This window comes from Miniopterus schreibersii (assembly GCF_964146895.1).
Source record: "Miniopterus schreibersii genome assembly, chromosome: 13".
NCBI classification, from domain to species: domain Eukaryota; kingdom Metazoa; phylum Chordata; class Mammalia; order Chiroptera; family Miniopteridae; genus Miniopterus; species Miniopterus schreibersii.
In genome coordinates, this window is record NC_138113.1 from 34,791,721 (window position 1) to 34,809,063 (window position 17,343).

At 41.8% G+C, this 17,343-nt stretch overlaps 1 pseudogene across 1 annotated transcript; it reads left to right on the top strand.

The window, feature by feature from the left end:
- The first annotated feature begins 15,166 nt into the window (after nt 1–15,166).
- Nucleotides 15,167–16,332, top strand: LOC308566582 (ubiquitin-like protein 7 pseudogene; annotated as a pseudogene). The gene has a single exon. The product of its transcript is annotated as a ubiquitin-like protein 7 pseudogene (transcript).
- The last annotated feature ends 1,011 nt before the right edge of the window (nt 16,333–17,343 follow it).

Genomic DNA, 17,343 nt, shown 5'->3' on the forward strand with positions numbered 1-17,343 from the left:
CACCTCCACCCCCACTCCAACTGCCCTCCCCCAAGCTTTCATCTCTGCCTTGGGGGGTTCCTTCTATCACTGCACGTCATCAAAGGGAATCCTGGCCTCTAGCTGCTCCCTCTGGGTGGCCCCTGCTGAGAGATGATGTGAATGAGGTCTAACTTCCCTACACCCCCTATAATACAAGACTTGTGTATGTTTTTTTAAATAAAATGATAGAAATAACTAGAGGGAATTCCAAATAGAAGTAGATAATTTGAAACTGAAGCTAAATACAATTGTTTAGTACACTGTTCCTTAACCTTCTTTTCATTATCACCTCATAAGGAGACTTTTTAACTTTTTTTTCCTATTTGCACCCCATCCCACCCCTCATCCTGGCCCATGAAATGTAAACACCACAGATATACTGTATATCTGTTTATTTACCATAGACTCTTGGACGGTCACAAACATGGGAATAGCTAAGATTTTTTTCATCCACCAAGAACCAATTTTGCCCCCTTGGGGTATATCATCCCAATTAAAAATGCATGTTCTACTAGAGTAAGGTAAATCACTAAAACAATTTAAACTGTCTATAAGTTGTCTTCGTAAGCACATTTTTTAGTTCCTAACCTTGCTCTGCTGTTTCAAAGACTCTTGTCTCTTCTCTCTGAGACTGGCCCATTCTCTAATTTTCCTAGTGCTTATGTCCTGCTCTTCCTTGCCACTCCTCTTTTTAGGAGAAACCCCTTCTCATGTCCCCCTCTCAGGTGTAGAAAGTGGGAAAAGGAAAGAGGAACATTAAGTCAACTTAAGAGACCTACAACCCTGTTTTTCGTCTTAGTTCCCTACCTACTGGCCTCAGGGGTGAAACTGTCTGCCAAAAGGGGGAAATTCTGTTAAAATTCAGTAACAGATGCTTCCTTTTGTCTGGCTGTGCAGTGTAATGATACCACAGCAGCATTTCCCAAGGTCTGGGTTATGCAGTTAAGAGTAGTTACACGAGGACTTCAGTGAGACAGTCAATAGTAGGCTCCAGCTCTCCAGGAAAGGTGGCCTCCGAGACTCCTTCACTGCTGGAACGTGCAGAAGTTTCTTATTCTCCCTGCAGGCTCTGGGAGAATTTTCCCTTCACTCCTTCTCCCCCCTCAACACACACACACTGCAAAATTAAATTAAAATTAGGAGCAAGAAATTCTTTTTATTTTCTTCTAAATACTGTACAACGCATATCCCCAAATCCATGTACCCAAAAAGGAGATAGAATTTTACACTTTTTGCACAGAATACTTTCAGTTCCTTTCTCTTGTTGCCAGAAAATGTACTACTGTGAGAAGCCCATTAGAACATCTTGCCAAACCACAGAACCCTCTACTCTGACTAGAGCTTGGAAATGTAAAGCTTTTTTCTTTACATGGGGCCATTATCTCCTTTACTGAGCTCTACATAGAAAAGAGGACATTCAGGCCTTGTTTTCCTCCCATCCAGAGTAAACATCTGGAGAGAGATAATCAGGTGATGGTGCTGGAAAGGTAGTCATGTTTTTTTGAAAAAAATGGAAATCTGCTTTTTTTGAGAAGGGATGTGTATATTTGTGCCTAAGTGGAAAATGGAGTAAATATCAGTTAATTCACTGGATTAAATTTTATATCTAGCCCAGGTGATGATAGGTTAACAGGCAACACTCAAAAAGGCAGATGGCTGATGCTTGAATTGAAAGCTACATCTGTGGAAACTGGAGATGGTGGCTCCATTATAATGTCCATCACCTGCCATATTAGTGACTCCTACTTCCTGGCCCGAGAAGGACATTAGAGGTACCTTAATTGAGCCTGCTCATTCTATACTAAGAAGTGAGACTGGAGGTGAGATCCTGGCTTGTCCATGGTCAGCCAGATGAAAATGAAAAGAACCAGAGATCAAACCCAAGGCACTCTAATTTCTGCCTAGATGGTTCTTTCCACCATATCATTGCTGCTCCTTCCTTTTCCTTTGTTGTAAGATCAGGATTCTGGTTTCTTCACAGATACTGCTGTGAATGTACTACAGATAAAACATCTTCCTATGGTTGCCACATGACCACCATGGAAACCAAGAAAGAAAACAAGGAAGCTAAGGGTGAGGTCTGGGTGAAGATTTCCCTTTCCTTCTCGAGTTCCTCTTCTAACAATCGAAGATGTAAAACCAAAGTTCAATGACATCAGCATCTTTGTTGAAAAGGAAGTGGAAGGTATGTAAGAACGGAATTAGGAGCCTGAAGGCACCCTGCCTAGCAAATACAATGTAGATATCCATCAGTTTTAATTAGTGAAAGCACCATCTGAACGTGGCCTTAGTCGTAGGGTTGGCCCCAGAGTCATCTGAAACTTGATCAAATTCATATCAACAAGTAAGTATTAAGCATTGATTATGTGCAAGGGACATGTTGTGGGAAATACATGGATAAATATGGCACAAGGAGCTTATTATCTCGAAGCAGAGAGAAGGGCTACATACAAACCACTAAGGTGCAGGACAGAATGTGGCTATAGTATCAAAGAGGTAAAAACAAAACTCTCTGGGACTCCTGGGCTGCAAATGAGCTGTTGGCCAATATCTTGTGCATCTGGGCCACCATCGGAAGGTTTAGAGAAGGCCAAAGTAGAGGGCCCATGATAGGGAGTGGGTGGCAATTAGTTGGGCGATCTGGTAATACACAGGTTAATCAGTTGACTGCAGAAGCAACTGCTTCTAACTAGTTATTTGTGATCATTGAGGCCAATTTTCCATTTTAGTCTATAGATTTGCATCCCTAATTTTAGTGAGGTCCCTCTTCTTGCAAATCTGGGCTTGTAAATGACCCATTGTTCTTTTCACTTGGGCAGTTAAGCAACTAAGTGATTGCATACGCAAATTCAGAGGTTTGAGACAAAAACAACTCTGTTAGTGGTTTCATAAACCCAAACTGGAAATGGAAAATTAATAGGCAACTTGTGAAGATCATCACTAACTAATGTTTTCCTTCTAAACTATTAAGAAGTAAAATTATACACTTGGTCTTTGGGATATGATAGATGGGGTAAACATCTATCTTAGACAGGAACTCGGCAATTTTCTAAGTAGCTGATGCCTTGTTATTTGAGTAAGTACGTTCTATATTTGTAACAACAATGACAAAAAATAAAACCAAGCCATGAGATCCTGAATATTTTTTGGCCCTTCCAATTTCAGTAGAAGTGGGTCTAGAAATAAAGCCTTAGCATATCCAGAGCAAGGAGCTTGGAATTTTGTGTGACAGAAATGACACAGAGGTCACCAACATTTGATCCTCTGGCGCCCATAGTGGAGCTGTTGGTGGGAGGGAGCGGCCTAGGTAGAGGTTATATTTTTCAGCATGCCTTACCTCTCTGAGCCTTGCATCCAGGTGGTCATCAATAAGATGTGACAGAAGAACTATGTATCTCTCCTAGGCCCAAAATTTTAAGAAATGAGTGGGGCTTCTCCATTCTCTCCTGCCCATCTGCTGGCTGGATGCAGACAGTAGAACCACAAGATAAAAATAGCCTGAGTCTGAATGATCTCAAGGAGGAAAGTGGCCTACACACCAGGAATACTTCTATCAAACTGTTACGTGAATGAGGAACAAAATTCTATAGTTTGGTAGATTGTATTATTGTTCCTAACTATCTGCTGCCTGTATAGCTATGGGGGTCTTTGGTGGTCAGTTTTCCTGGAAGAAGAGTGTACTTCCTGCCCATTGGCTTGGTTGTATGACTTGCATTGGCTAGTGGAATATGAACAGAGATGACCAAATTTGAGCAGAAGAGAATAGCAGAGAGAAGAGCCATTTAGCCTGGACCCCAGGTGAAGAAGACCTATGGAGCAAAGCTGCAGCTAACACATACCCAACATATACCATGAGCAAAAAAATAAGCCTTCATGGTTCATATGGTAATTGTTTGTCATGGAAGAACGACCCAGCAAATGCTGACCAATATTTTGTGCTAGCGTGTTGACGTTTTGATGGTTATCTATTATAGCACTATATATTAATACATACTCCGAATCTGGCGGAATTAGTGTATGGAAAACTGCAGAATGGGGAACAGTGAAGAAGATAAAATATTTTTAAAAGGTTTAGCTAAATACAAAATGCTCTAATGGAATTAAAGGTCTTATTAAATATTAGTTAACAATTCACAACCAGGTGAAATTGCAAACCAATAAATTTGTTTTCAAATGCAAATTGGATAACAAATCATTAAGCCAGAGGACCACCATGAGCTATCAGACTCCTCCTGCCAATCAAAAGTGCCTGGCAGACTCTAAAGAAGTAGGTTGAGGTCCAAAGAAACAGATGATCCCACAAAGATGTAACCCCAGAGCCACCTGCCTCTGCCTCCCCCCTCTGCCTTGATGAAATATCAGAGAAGAGGGACACCAGAGGGTGCAGGCAGGGTAGAAACAAAGGAATATTTCAGTTTCTCATTTTTGCATGAGGCTTGATGCCTCACAGGTCTGGTTGCTTTTCATGAGGCTACAGAAGAGAGAGACAGGGTCATTTTGGAGCTCCAGGACCCCTGGAGACAGGCTTGGTGGGTGGGTGTGTGGGGCTGGATGTGGAAAAGGGAGGAAAGGAAGGCCTGTGATGGAGCCAAAATGATACAGCTGCCCAGAGGCCCCAACCAACTAATTCCTAGGCTTCTTGGCAAGGTACTCTTATCTCTCTCTTGCTCAACAGAGAAGAAGCGAGTACTTTAAAAACATCCAAACAAATTTGGTCATAATAAAAAAGAAAATATGCTCCAGTAGATTAAAATAAAAGTCTGTCATTTGGGGAGGTGAGTGGTTACCTCTTCATTATGACTAGGAATTTATTTCCACAAACAATAAGTTTATGGAAAATAGTGAAAACATAAGAATGATGATTCACACACCAGAGAGTAAAAAGGTCCTTGACAATGTCTGACTGAGCTGCAGAAGGCAACAGGTTACAACCATTACCTCTGCCATTCTCCATGCTCTCCACCGAATCCACCACAGGAATGTGGAATGAAAGGTCCTGTCATACTCAGTGCTCTGTGCTATCAAGCTCTTCTAAAAATCTGATTGGCTCTGTCACGTCATCCTCTGGCTATGGTCTCCTCAGGTGATATTGGTCATATATTCAACATACTCTGTTTGGCAGATAGCCTCCATTTTCACCCTGGCAATAGTCTTTTGCTATTTCTTAAGTTGGTAGTCTCTTGGTAGTCAGTTAATAGATGTATGTGATTCATTCAGATGACCAAAATATATTTCTCATATATATTTGGTCTTTGTCCGTATTTCCTGGCTCACACCTCCCCAAACTTGGAATATCATGAGTGATGTCAGCAATGAAGGTGTCTTTTGTTGTGCTAATGGGGTGACTTTTTGGACCTCTACCTAAGGATGGGGTTGGTTGCCAGTGAAGACAATCTTGTGATTAGATGGATGAAACCTTCAGTGCCCACCTTCCCCCCCATACACACACCCTCCCCTTCAGGGAGGGGAGAGGGGCTGGAGGTTGAATCAATTGCTAATGGCCAATGATTTAATCAATCATACCTATGTTAGGAACCCTCCCTAAGAACCTAAAAGGACAGGGTTTGGAGAGCTTCTGGGGTGGTGAACACTTGGAGGTTCTGGGAGAGTGGTGAATCTAGAGAGGTCATGGAAGCTCCGCACGCTTCCCACATACCTTGCCCTATGCAACTCTTCCATCTAGCTATTCCTGAATTATATCCTTTTAGAATAAACCAGTGATCTAATAAGTAAAATGTTTCTCTGGGTTCTGTGAGCTCCCCTCCCCCACACTGGAAACTGGGTCTTAGAGCCAGTTCATGCATTCTAACCAGGAAAGGTGTATGGCGCAACCAGGACCTGGCTTAGCTCCTTTCTGCAGGCGGTATTACCCTGGCTACCAGCAGTTCCCAACTACACCGTCGGCTCCAAACCCAAAATATTTTGGTGGGCAGCTTAAACTTTACTATTCCAAAACTGGTCTTAATTTCTCTGTTTTATTAAAAAATTAAATTATATATATGAAATTTCGGAGGTTGGTGTACTGTGTGAGTTGAAACTCTGGCAGCAGTGTGTAAAGTCTATATCCGGGAACACATTGGTTGAGGCCAAGAGTTAAACTGTGCCTTGTTTAGTATCGCAGGTCGCAGTGAAAAAAATGGACATGTAATAATAAGGTAATAACTTTTATTTTTTTCACCTGAAAAGTAGACGATACAGAGTAAAGTCTATCTAGTTTCTACCAAAAATACATTGAAATGTTTGAAAATACAGCAGCAAAAGAAAAAAAATCACCAAACCTTGACGTTAACAAAGCACAAGGATTGTGATTCAAACGTTATGTTTTGTTGAAAGTCCTTCTACATTTGTATTACTGTTATTTCTAGTCTGACCTTTCTATTTTCCCAGAAGAGCAAACTGGAGGTGAGGAAAGTAGCAGAACAGAAGGCCATCAAAGTGACGGAACGCCCAGAAGGGATAAAGAAACGAAATATTGACTTTTGTTCTTTTGGTGAGGACTCTGGCGTTTCTAAGGATGTCATTACCGCTAGGGTGGCGCTGGTTAACCTGATCCGCTATTCAGCTGGGGTCCTGCCCGAGCACTGAAAGGACACTTTGTTCATGGGCTTCGGCTGACGACCAGCGGGTTTTCTGAAGTGAAGGTTATACTGAGAACATTCCTCTCCATGTGTTATGTAAGATATTCAGGGTATGTAGGACTCTGAGGCAACTAATAAAACTTGCTTTAAACAATGACACAACTAAAAAAAAAAAAAAAAATGACACAACTTACACATTCAAATTAGCCTTATCCTTCAAGGAGTCATATCAGGAAACACTTATTCTAGTAAAGTCACCATTGCTCAAGGCATTTTGGAACTTTTTATTTTAGAGTTGTCTTTGGAACCAAGGTTGGTGCTCATGAACACTTAAGCCTGTGGCCTCAGTTTTTAGTCATGACACGGAAGGTTGGTTACTTATTTTTCTCCCCCCTAAACTTAACTCCAAATAACTTGGGATATTAAAAAATTAAATCTATTCATTTCTACATTCACCCATTCATTTATTTATTTAATGAATACCCATGGAGTGCTCCTGTGTGCCAGGCTGTGTGTTAGAAGCTGAGGATTCAGTGATACACAAGACAGTAACAGTCCTGCTTTGTTGGAGCTGATGTGGTAATTGGAAAGACAGACCAAAACCACCTCTACAACATCATGCTAACAGACAGATTTTAAAAATACTTGCCAGTTGGGATAAGTGATATAAAGGAAATAAATAAGGAGCTGAGTTAGAGAAATAAAAAGAAACAAGAAGAAAAGAGCTTGTTAGGTGGGAAAGGTGACACCCAAGCACAAATTCAGCATTAAAGGATGTATATGTGACCACTAGGAGAATTCAAACGAATAAGCTTAAATTTTGGAGGACAATTTTGGAGCCGGAGTGAATTGGGCAGAGCCCACTTTTCCCACAGTATTTTTTTTTTTTTGGTAAGATGTGGGAGTGCGACCCTAATAAACAAAGTGGCCTTGAAAGTGATATCAGTTACCACAAATAGTCTGTGATAGTGAATAGGTTGTATCTCACTTGGCAACCCTGATCAAGTGGTTATAGCCTTTTTGTTTTCTTTTGGCTTAAACAAAAACACAGACAATTTATTTTCTCCTCAGTCAGTAAAGCCATTTTGACTGTCCCATCTGCAAGGCCCCAGGATCTTTAATCCTTCCTCTACCAAGGGCCACAGAGCCACCTGGGAGATGTCCTGAGGGTTCCAATGACTTCATGTCATGTCCATTACTTGCAGGCCAAAGTGGGACAGAATCAGCACCAAGTTAGGCTCTCAAACTCTTCTCCAGTTTTGGAAAAGATTCTGAGGCCATGTCCTGGCTTCATGGGGATCCATGCTGAGAATTATTAATAATGTCTGCTATGGGCATGGAACGGGGTCACATTATATGTTTTCCCATTATTGCTGATGTTAAGTTGAATCATTAGATTAAGATGGCGTCTGACAGATTTCTCCATTTTATAGGAATCTTTCTTCCTTTGTAATTAAGAAGTATTTTGCGGAGCGACATTTTGAGACCATGTGAGTTTTCTGTTCTCTAACAACATTTCACTGCCAAATGACTTGCTCAAGTTGATAGCTGGAAAGTCGAAGAACTGTACAGGGAAGCTGTTTCTCCCCACCCCAAGTACTTCATTCCACCACTCTTGTTTCATTCATTAACACATGAACATTTCAGGTGGGGTATGAAGAATTAAGAGTTTCTAAAGACTAAGAAAATCTAGGAGCTATTTAGATCTTTATTGTTTATTAAATGCATTGAATAATAAAAGTTTCATTAGATACCCCTATTTTGTGGGAAATAATTAGATTTATTTCGATGTGGCTAAGAAATAAGTGTTAATACTGCTAGATAAATGAATTATTGTTATTACTACTCGAAAGAAACAGATGTTGTGGCCAATTCTCCTACCTCCAAATATTCTTAAACAGGTTCCTTGCCCTTCTTCACTTTGAATGCCAGTATAGATCTTTTGGACAAAGACTGTGTTGGGTGTGAGTAACAATATCTCTCCTTAGAATCATTAACTATAACTCTAAGTCAGGCACTTCGTTTTTTTAAACCACACTGCGGTAGCTTTTATATGAATTGAATCCCTGTTGTTGAGTCTTTCTAAACATCAGGAGCTGTCCCAAAGATATTCTGTGGCAATGTAGTCCATGGGGTAACTTCCTTAGGATAAGAGGGTTGAAATATTTCATAATTTAATGAGTTTGTAGATTTCTTATTCCCAGAATTTAAAAAGGAACCTTTATGAATGTCAAATTCAGTAATTATCAAACTGAACAGAATTTGGCTCTGTTTAACCTACTAGTGTACTCTCTGTAAGATAACAACATGGCTTGATATTTATAAAGGGCCTATGTCCCACCCTTCCATTCAGACACCTATGAAGCCTTGCACATTTCTGTAAAGAAATTCATTACCTATGAAGCCTTGCACATTTCTGTAAAGAAACACTTTTCTGGAACTTTTCTAGCCTCTAAATTAGATATTAAAGAAGAGATATAATTCTTTCGGTACAGGCTTTCAGCTTTTCCTGAAATGGAGTGGCTCGTTATGGCCTAGCACACAAACTGGCTTAGGTTTGATGAAATTTAATTAATAATAATAATAATAATAAAATGCAAAGCCCCCTTAGAGTAACAAAGAATTAAATTCTGGGGAAGAAGGTGAGAACAGGGACGTGAATCTGGTTTATAAGTAGCTTAGGCCTAGCAGACTCCTTCTGGCGTTAGCTACATCCATTTGGGTTGATTTGGATTGGAAACATGAAAGCATAATTTTTGCCTTTAATTAAACATGTTTTTCCAATAGTCCTCTTGCCAAATGTCCAAAGAAATATAGAGCTGGAAAAAAGGGCTTACATTCATGTTCTAGGTGTTTCATGAATATCACTTAACCTTTACAAACAACCCTTTAAAGAGCTACAATTTTTGTTTTCCTTCACAAAAGATGATGAAAAGAGGGCCCATAAAGTTGAGGCTACATCCTGTAGGATTATCTGGCTTGCAATCCACGCAGCATGACTGCAGGGTCAGATCCTGAGATCCTAAAGGCAAGCCTCCCTGCCTCCCAAGCTCTGCTACCTCTCATTTATAGTGCTTTTCATAGGGGGATGGCTAAGTGCTCCTCTTGAATGTAATGATTACTTCCCATGGCAATCCTTGGATGCAGCTTATAGACCAAGAACTGGTGGTCCATCAAATAGATAAGTGTCTTGCATAAGGCATTCCCTGTCCTCCTGGGAGATCCAGGCAGAAAGGGAAGAGGCTCTTACCTTCACTCCTGAGGAATTCACCAATGACTAGTACTCCTCTCAACGCCTCATCTTAAGAGACAAATAGCAGTCTTCCCAGTCAGAGTGTGCTCATTCCATACTTGCTCTGCATTTCTCCCCAGGGGCCAGCGTTCCTGGCAGAGAAAATGAAACCAGGATAATAACCATTGTAGAGATTATGAAATTGCTTCTTATCTGAATTCATACTCTAGCGTTTCTTTAGTGCTTTAATAAACCACCCCAGACTGATAGAATTATTTTTTTTATGGCTCATAGATGTATTTTACTTTTCCATTTTTATCCCCTTTACTTTCAAGGAGATCAGATGATGAAATAAGATTCACCCTGTACAGCTACGTGGGATTTTATTTAACCCCAACACATGGACTGTGGACTGAAAAAATATATATTGCTTAGCTTAGTATGACATATAAAAAGACTCTTAAAAGTTTTACAAAACATAATTATAAAATTCACTCATTTAACAATCATTTATTGAATTGTTTCTAGGTATAAAATACTGCAATAGGTGGTAAGGATACAGAAGGAAATAAAACACCATCCTTGCCCTCAAGATGTTTATACTCTTGTATGTGACATTGTGTGACCATTTGTCTGGGTCTGCTTGGAACAGTCTTGGTTTACACCTGTTTTCCCAATGCAATTATAAATAGCAACCCCTTTCACTCTCAAAAGTGTCCCAGTTTGGATAATAAATTATATATACCCTCAAAGTAATATTTCCCACTAGATGATGTCTTTGAAATACTTGTAATTCTTGGATATAAATAAACAGTACAAACAAGGAAGGTCCAAAAATTGTACTGACACTCTGTCTTCATTTTGGAATCACTATTTCTGTCACTGTGTGTCAGTTGAAGTAAGTTCATTGGGAAAGTGGGACGTTTGGTTTCACATTATTTTTAAAAATGCAGTTGCTAGTCAATCTCCACAGAGAGAATGGAATAAGTTGGCTAGAAAACTTAAGAAGATGAGCTAATACTGTGGTAAGGGGAGATAATAGTATGTGCTATATGCTCAACTCCAACTTTAGTAAGAACTGAAGGTGAATAGGTGCAGGGGCCCCTCTGCAAAGGACTGCCAGGTGGAAGAGATGAAGGAGTGGTTGGAAGCACTGGAGGTCACAAACCTCTGATCTTAGAATTCAACGTGGCATCTGTCCTTCCTTCTCTTGGACTCTTTGTTCTCCACCCCATTTCTAAAGGTACTGGGCTCATTAGTCTTTAAAGCTATCTGTGCTGTGCTTTTGTGAAAGGTTAATATCCGTAGAACTTCTAATTACACATCATTTTGTGTACTGGTGTCTGAATATGTATATGTACGTATTTTGATATTGAAGACAAGCTATTTTTAGTTTCCTTTTGGGTATGTTTGGAGAAACTCTTAACTGTTGCTATGCTGCTATGGAAACAGTATCCACGTATACTGACATGTTTACAATTGTTTAAAACACTATAAACTTTCCAGGGCAAAGGCAAACAGCTTACTTCCATCAAAGTTGCTCCCTGCTCTCCTTTTTTATGAGTTTATTTATTACTCTCAGGCCTGTGCTGGAATCTGGTTCATCTGTGCCTGCATTAAAGGGCTGGGTTTTTTCTTTTTTGCTGATGTGCATTATTATTTAATTGATTTCACATTCATAACTACAATAGAGCCGAGAACAGATGAAAATTTGCCCTTGAAATCAGAAATATTGTTTGGTCTTGGTAGGAATTGAGATTTGAATATCTCCTAGGCTCCCCTCCCAAAAAGAAAATTGGGATAAAACCTCTTAAGGGTATGTTGACAATCAATCTAGAATTTGCAAGTGTAGGAGACTTTGATAATCATTTAAATATAACTACAGTATTATAATTACTTTTTTGTGTCTACAAAATGACTTTAAAGACTATTCTAATTGCTTGGAAACATACAAACCCAAAGCCAGGAGTTTTCTGATTTATTCCAAGCGTGGGGAAAAGTAGATGGCTGAAAATCTTGGCAATTTTTGGCAAAAAGGATCTTAACAAAAAGCCACATGAATTGAAGTGAATAAGAACCATATTTGTTTAAAAGTACCAGGAAAGTGATTTTTGGCAGGGTTGTTTTCTAGGAGTCAGAAAACGTTTGAAAGTGGAATCTGTAATTGTGAATCATACAGTGATGGGTCCTGACTACGTAAAAGGGCACACATTCTAGTAAAGCATAATATTTTACAAGGTTTTAAACCCAGAGTACTTTCTCCTTTAAAAATTCCTCTTTTACCAAAACTTGAAACTTATTTTGGGTAAGTCTACAGTAAAGGAAATTTAACTGTCATGGAGGAGCCTACTGTCCTCTCTCTTCTACAAAAATCTCATTTTTGTCATCTTCCTGAAATGGTCATTTTAAGTCAATGCTCAAAGAAACCTATCAAATAAATAAAAGCCCATTGAGGATTGGGAATGATCTGGGGAGAACTGGTTGACCTGGACCTCAGTTGCATGTAGAAGTCAGGGAACCACAGAACCAATAGTTCCCACCAGGCCGCTTTGCAACAGTGTGTATACACTTTCTCTGCTCCCACTCATCAGCAGGTTTTCCATTCTAAGCCCTTCATAGGACAAGGTTTATGTGACTTCTTTTCTTCCCTGTGGGAAGAATTTTCCCTGCCTCCTGGAGCTTAGCAGCAGCTAAGAAATGTGACCCCAAGGTCACATTCAGATTAGAGCTCAGTAAAACCTGGTGGCCTGGTATTCTACCACGGGGAGGCAGGGCGGGGGGGGGGGGGGGGGTTACAGGAGGCCCAAACACCAAGTGAATCTGGCTTAGCAGCAGCTTATGTCAAGAGGCTAGAAACTGCGGCATTAATTCCCCCGGGGCTGGGAGCCTGGGAAGAGTGGGTGTCAAGTGGCTCTGGCAACTGAGTTCCTTTGGGGTTACCCTCAGATCAGGACGAAAAGGGGAAGCTGGGCAGGAGCAGCAGTATGGCTTTACACAGAGTGCTCCCCACGCACCCACTAATTGGCTAACTCCAGTTCAGACTTCTCTTAAGAAGCAGATTTCCGTTTCTGTTCTATTGCCTCGGAGGGGATTTCCCAAATTAACCTTCTCTAAGCTTTCTTGAGGGACTGTTTCTGAGGGCTGGTGGGGAATTTCCCTCTTCTGACCAAACTGTTGCCTGGCAAGTTTTATTATTGATCTTCATCTGGGGATTTTCTCACAGGCGTCTTGCTGCTTCCTGTTGCCCAAGAGTCTCTGCTCTTTGGGAACTGAAAAGTTATCAAGGGGGCAAATAGGCTTTGGGGAAAAGGGAAGAAGGGGGGCTTTTCTCCCCATCTCCAGTTCTTTGCCGTAGTGATATTGGATTGAAGATCGGCCCCAGGGAACTTTCTAAGGGCTTCAGGTTGACTACAGAAAACATTCCACAGGAACCGGGGTTGGACGGCATAATCACAAAACTTCAAAATGAATGGAAAACTTCAAAATGGTTTATTAGAATAGTTCTCCTGTATTTGGGAAGGACAGAAACTCTTATGTTAAAAGAAGCCACAGCTGATCTCGGGATCAGCTGCATTGGATAATGACCCCCCACCCTGGCAACGACCAATCAATCAGTGGAGACCACAACCCTGAAAGGATACACCTGGAAAACTGCTGAATAGTCTATTAAGACCTCCCCTGGGACCTCCCCTAAAATATCCACCCTTAAAACCCTTAGGACAGAGGACTCAGCGCTCTTCCACCTGGGAGCATGCTCTTGCTTTCCCTTTCCCTTTCCCTTTCCCTTTCCCTTTCCCTTTCCCTTTCCCTTTCCCTTTCCCTTTCCCTTTCCCTTTCCCTTTCCCTTTCCCTTTCCCTTTCCCTTTCCCTTTCCTTGTCCCCCCCCACCCACGCACATTACCATTAGCTTCCTCGCTCCCAAGCTCCAAGGGCCCTTCCTCTGCCTCTACAACTTGCTTCATTTCTTCTAGGAATTGCTTCTTCTACCTCTGTGATTTTACAAATAAATGTTCTCTTGCAAAAAAAAAAAAAGCCATTAAAGAATCATTACTCCTTTTACTTAATGACAATGCTCTACTACTTCTTGAGTGCTTCCTGTGTGTCATGCACGGTGCTAAGGACTTTGCATACATTTCTCATTTGATCCTGGCCACAACCCAGAGAAATAGGCCTTATTAAGTTCCATTCGACAGATGTGCAAACCAAGGCTCTGAGAGGTTAGGTAACTTAGCCAAACTAGCTGCTATTAGGTGGACCTTCAAGGCTGTGAGATCCCCAAGCCCAGTCTATATCCATTCAGCTATAACTTTGTACCAAATTTGGCATTTGTTTCATAGATCTTTTAGGTGCTGTCACCAACAAAGCAGTGAGAATGGCCCTGAGAAGAAGCAGTTCTCCCCTAAAAGAGGGGTGAAAATATTTTAGGGAGCAGTGTTGACTGTTACTAGCTTAGCTCTGTGTACCTACCTGGCCTCTTTGCTTTATATTCACCATTTTTGCATAACCTGGAAAGAGCTGCTGACCTGGGAGATGGTAGGAGTCAATATATAAAAGGAGCTCCAATCAAACCAATTAATTAGTTATTTTTCTTAGAGAACCCTTCCATCTAACCACTGCTTTCAACTTGCTGTTTCCTACCCTAGCTTTGTTCATTTTATCAAGGTTCTTACAAATAATTCCCCCAAGGACAGGTCCCAGAATATCTCTGACCCTGCTTTGGCCCAGGGAAAATAATGTCCTGGAATTGCCCTGTCTCTTTTATTCCTGATTGTTCTTGAGCCAGATCAGTGTGTGTGTGTTGGGGGGGCGGGGGGGTAAAACCATTGACACCATTAGTCCAGGTCTGATGACCACCATAGTTGTTACATGTTTATGTAAATACTTCCCTTTTTGAGACATTTCAAGAAACACTTTTCTTGGTAATATGAGGGAGATTGCATGTGCTAATAATAGAATTTCTGACGCTGATCAAGAGCGTTTTCTGGTAAGCTTAATCACATCATGAGTGCTTAATAAATGACAGCATGGTTGGTATAGAGGTTTAAAAAAGGGTCATTCATCTCACTGTTTTTCTCATTGGAAGGCCTAAAATAGTATAAGTTATTTTATTCCCTGGTTTTCACCCTTGCCCTTTTCCCTACTCCTGGGAAACCTTAAGTGGGTTTGCTGTAATTACCGTGTTATACATATGATAGATAGAATTTGTTATCATGATTAAATGATTTATGTTTTTTTAAAAAGCAACTGTTATTTGTAGTGACTTTCTGGGTCTCCGTTGCCTGGTCTGTAATATGTGAATGATAATGCCTCCTCAGGGAACGATTGTGAGGATTAAATGAGATATGGGAGAAAGGGAGAGTATGAAAGAGAACATGTCTCTCTCAGATTGGCACCTGGCGGTGAAACTGGCTGACCAGCCACTTGCCCCAAAGTCTATTCTTCAGTTGCCGGAGACAGAGCTGGGAGAATACTCACTGGGGAGCTATAGCATTTCATTTCTGAAGCAGCTCATTGCCGGCAAGCTCCAGGAGTCCGTTCCAGACCCTGAGCTGATTGAGCTGATCTACTGTGGCTGGAAGCTAAAAGATGACCAGACCCTTGACTTCTATGGTATTCAACCTGGGTTCACAGTCCATGTTCTGCGCAAGTCTTGGCCAGAGCCTGATCAGAAACCAGGACCTGTGGACAAAGTGGCTGCCCTGCGGGAGTTCCAGGCGCTACACACGGCCTTGCACAGCAGCTCCTCCTACAGGGAGGTGGTCTTTAAGACGCTCAGCAATCAGGAATCTTTGGATCAGATCGTTGCGGCTACCCCAGGCCTCAGCAGCGATCCCATTGCTCTTGGGGTTCTCCAGGACAAGGACCTTTTCTCTGTCTTTGCTGATCCCAACATGCTTGATACCCGCTCACCCAGCCCAGTCAGTGCCACTGTCCTGGCTCTGCGCTCAGTGGCAAGCAGCATGCCACTACCGGGGGCACACTCTTCTCGGAGCACGCCCTCCAGCTCTTCCTGGAGCCACATGCCGGGTGGCTTCCTGTTTGAAGGGCTCTCTGATGATGATGACTTTCACCCAAGGGCCAGGTGACGCCCTCTAGCAGCACACCCAGCTCCCGCCCAGCGTCCCTGGGGTACAGTGGAGCTGCTGGACCCCGGCCCATCACCCAGAGCGAGCTGGCCACTGCCCTGGCCCTGGCCAGTACTCCAGAGAGCAGCTCTCACATGCCGACTCCTGGCACGCAGGGCCACTCCTCAGGGACCTCACCAGTGTCCTCTGGTGTCCAGTCAGGGACACCCATCATCAATGATCTCTTCAGCCAAGCCTTACAGCATGCCCTGCGGGCCTCTGGGCAGCCCAGCCTTCAGAGTCAGTGGCAGCCCCAGCTACCGCTGCTGTGTGACATGGGCATTCAGGACAATGAGCTGAGCCTGGGGCCCTGCAGGCCACTGAGGGGTACATCCAATTGGCTCTGGAGCTTTTCTTTGCCGGAGCAGCCCCATGAACTCCCCGCTCCTCTTGAACCCCCAACAAACTGCCAAGGTGGCTGCCCATAGGAGACCCTCCTGGAGGTGCCCCGTCTCTCCTCTCCTCAATACACCTGATGGTTGACCTTCAAAAAAAAAATTACCTGTAGTTCCATCTAACTGTTATGATCACCTACACATATTTGTTGTTAATTATTTCCTATGTACATGCAACTATTCCTATAACTGAAAAGAATATCACTGTCACTGGATGGTAGTGGGAACCCATTGAGATAGGGGTCCTTTCTGATCATTCTGTGTATACTCAAAGATTAGCATAAGGCTTAGTACAGACAGGTGCTTGAAAAATCATTGCCAAAAGAGTAAATTAATAAGTGGATTTGCAGAGGACCTAAAACATCGGATTACTTATTTTATTGGTTCACAGGGAGAGGCCAAAGTCCTGACACTTGATAAACATTAGCTGTTCCGTGACTTCCTCTTCTGCCCAGACCTCTAGGAGTGGCACAGGGGGGATGGGATAGTCCTGTGGTGGTGACATGGTTACTATTCTGCTTTGCTTGAAAACAACAGCACTAATTCTTTTTACATCTTTCCTCTTTGTCGGCAGATTATCTGGGACTAGACTGGCCTTAAGTCTCTGAGACTGACTGAATGCTAATAAACGGGTAGCTAATCCTAAAATAAAATTGCAAATCAGGTTTGGAGTTTGATGAGAGACACAGATTTGTTGCTAATTTAGATTACAAATGTCATCAAAAAAGAAACAAAAAAGGTTGGGTAGTTTCTAAATTAAACACTCTGTCTTAGCGTAATTACCATGTTATAGCATCTGTATACTTTGATAGAATTTGAATAACGCTTTATTGCTCAGAATAATATTCTATTCTTGTCTCTAAATAATACTCGAGTACATGCTTTTATACTCCTGGGTTGCAAGGAGGGTGTTGCCCTGAATGCTGGCACACCCTCTGCAGTGAGGCTTGGTTTTGCAGGAACTTTTCAGGGACTGAAAATCCCTTTCTCTG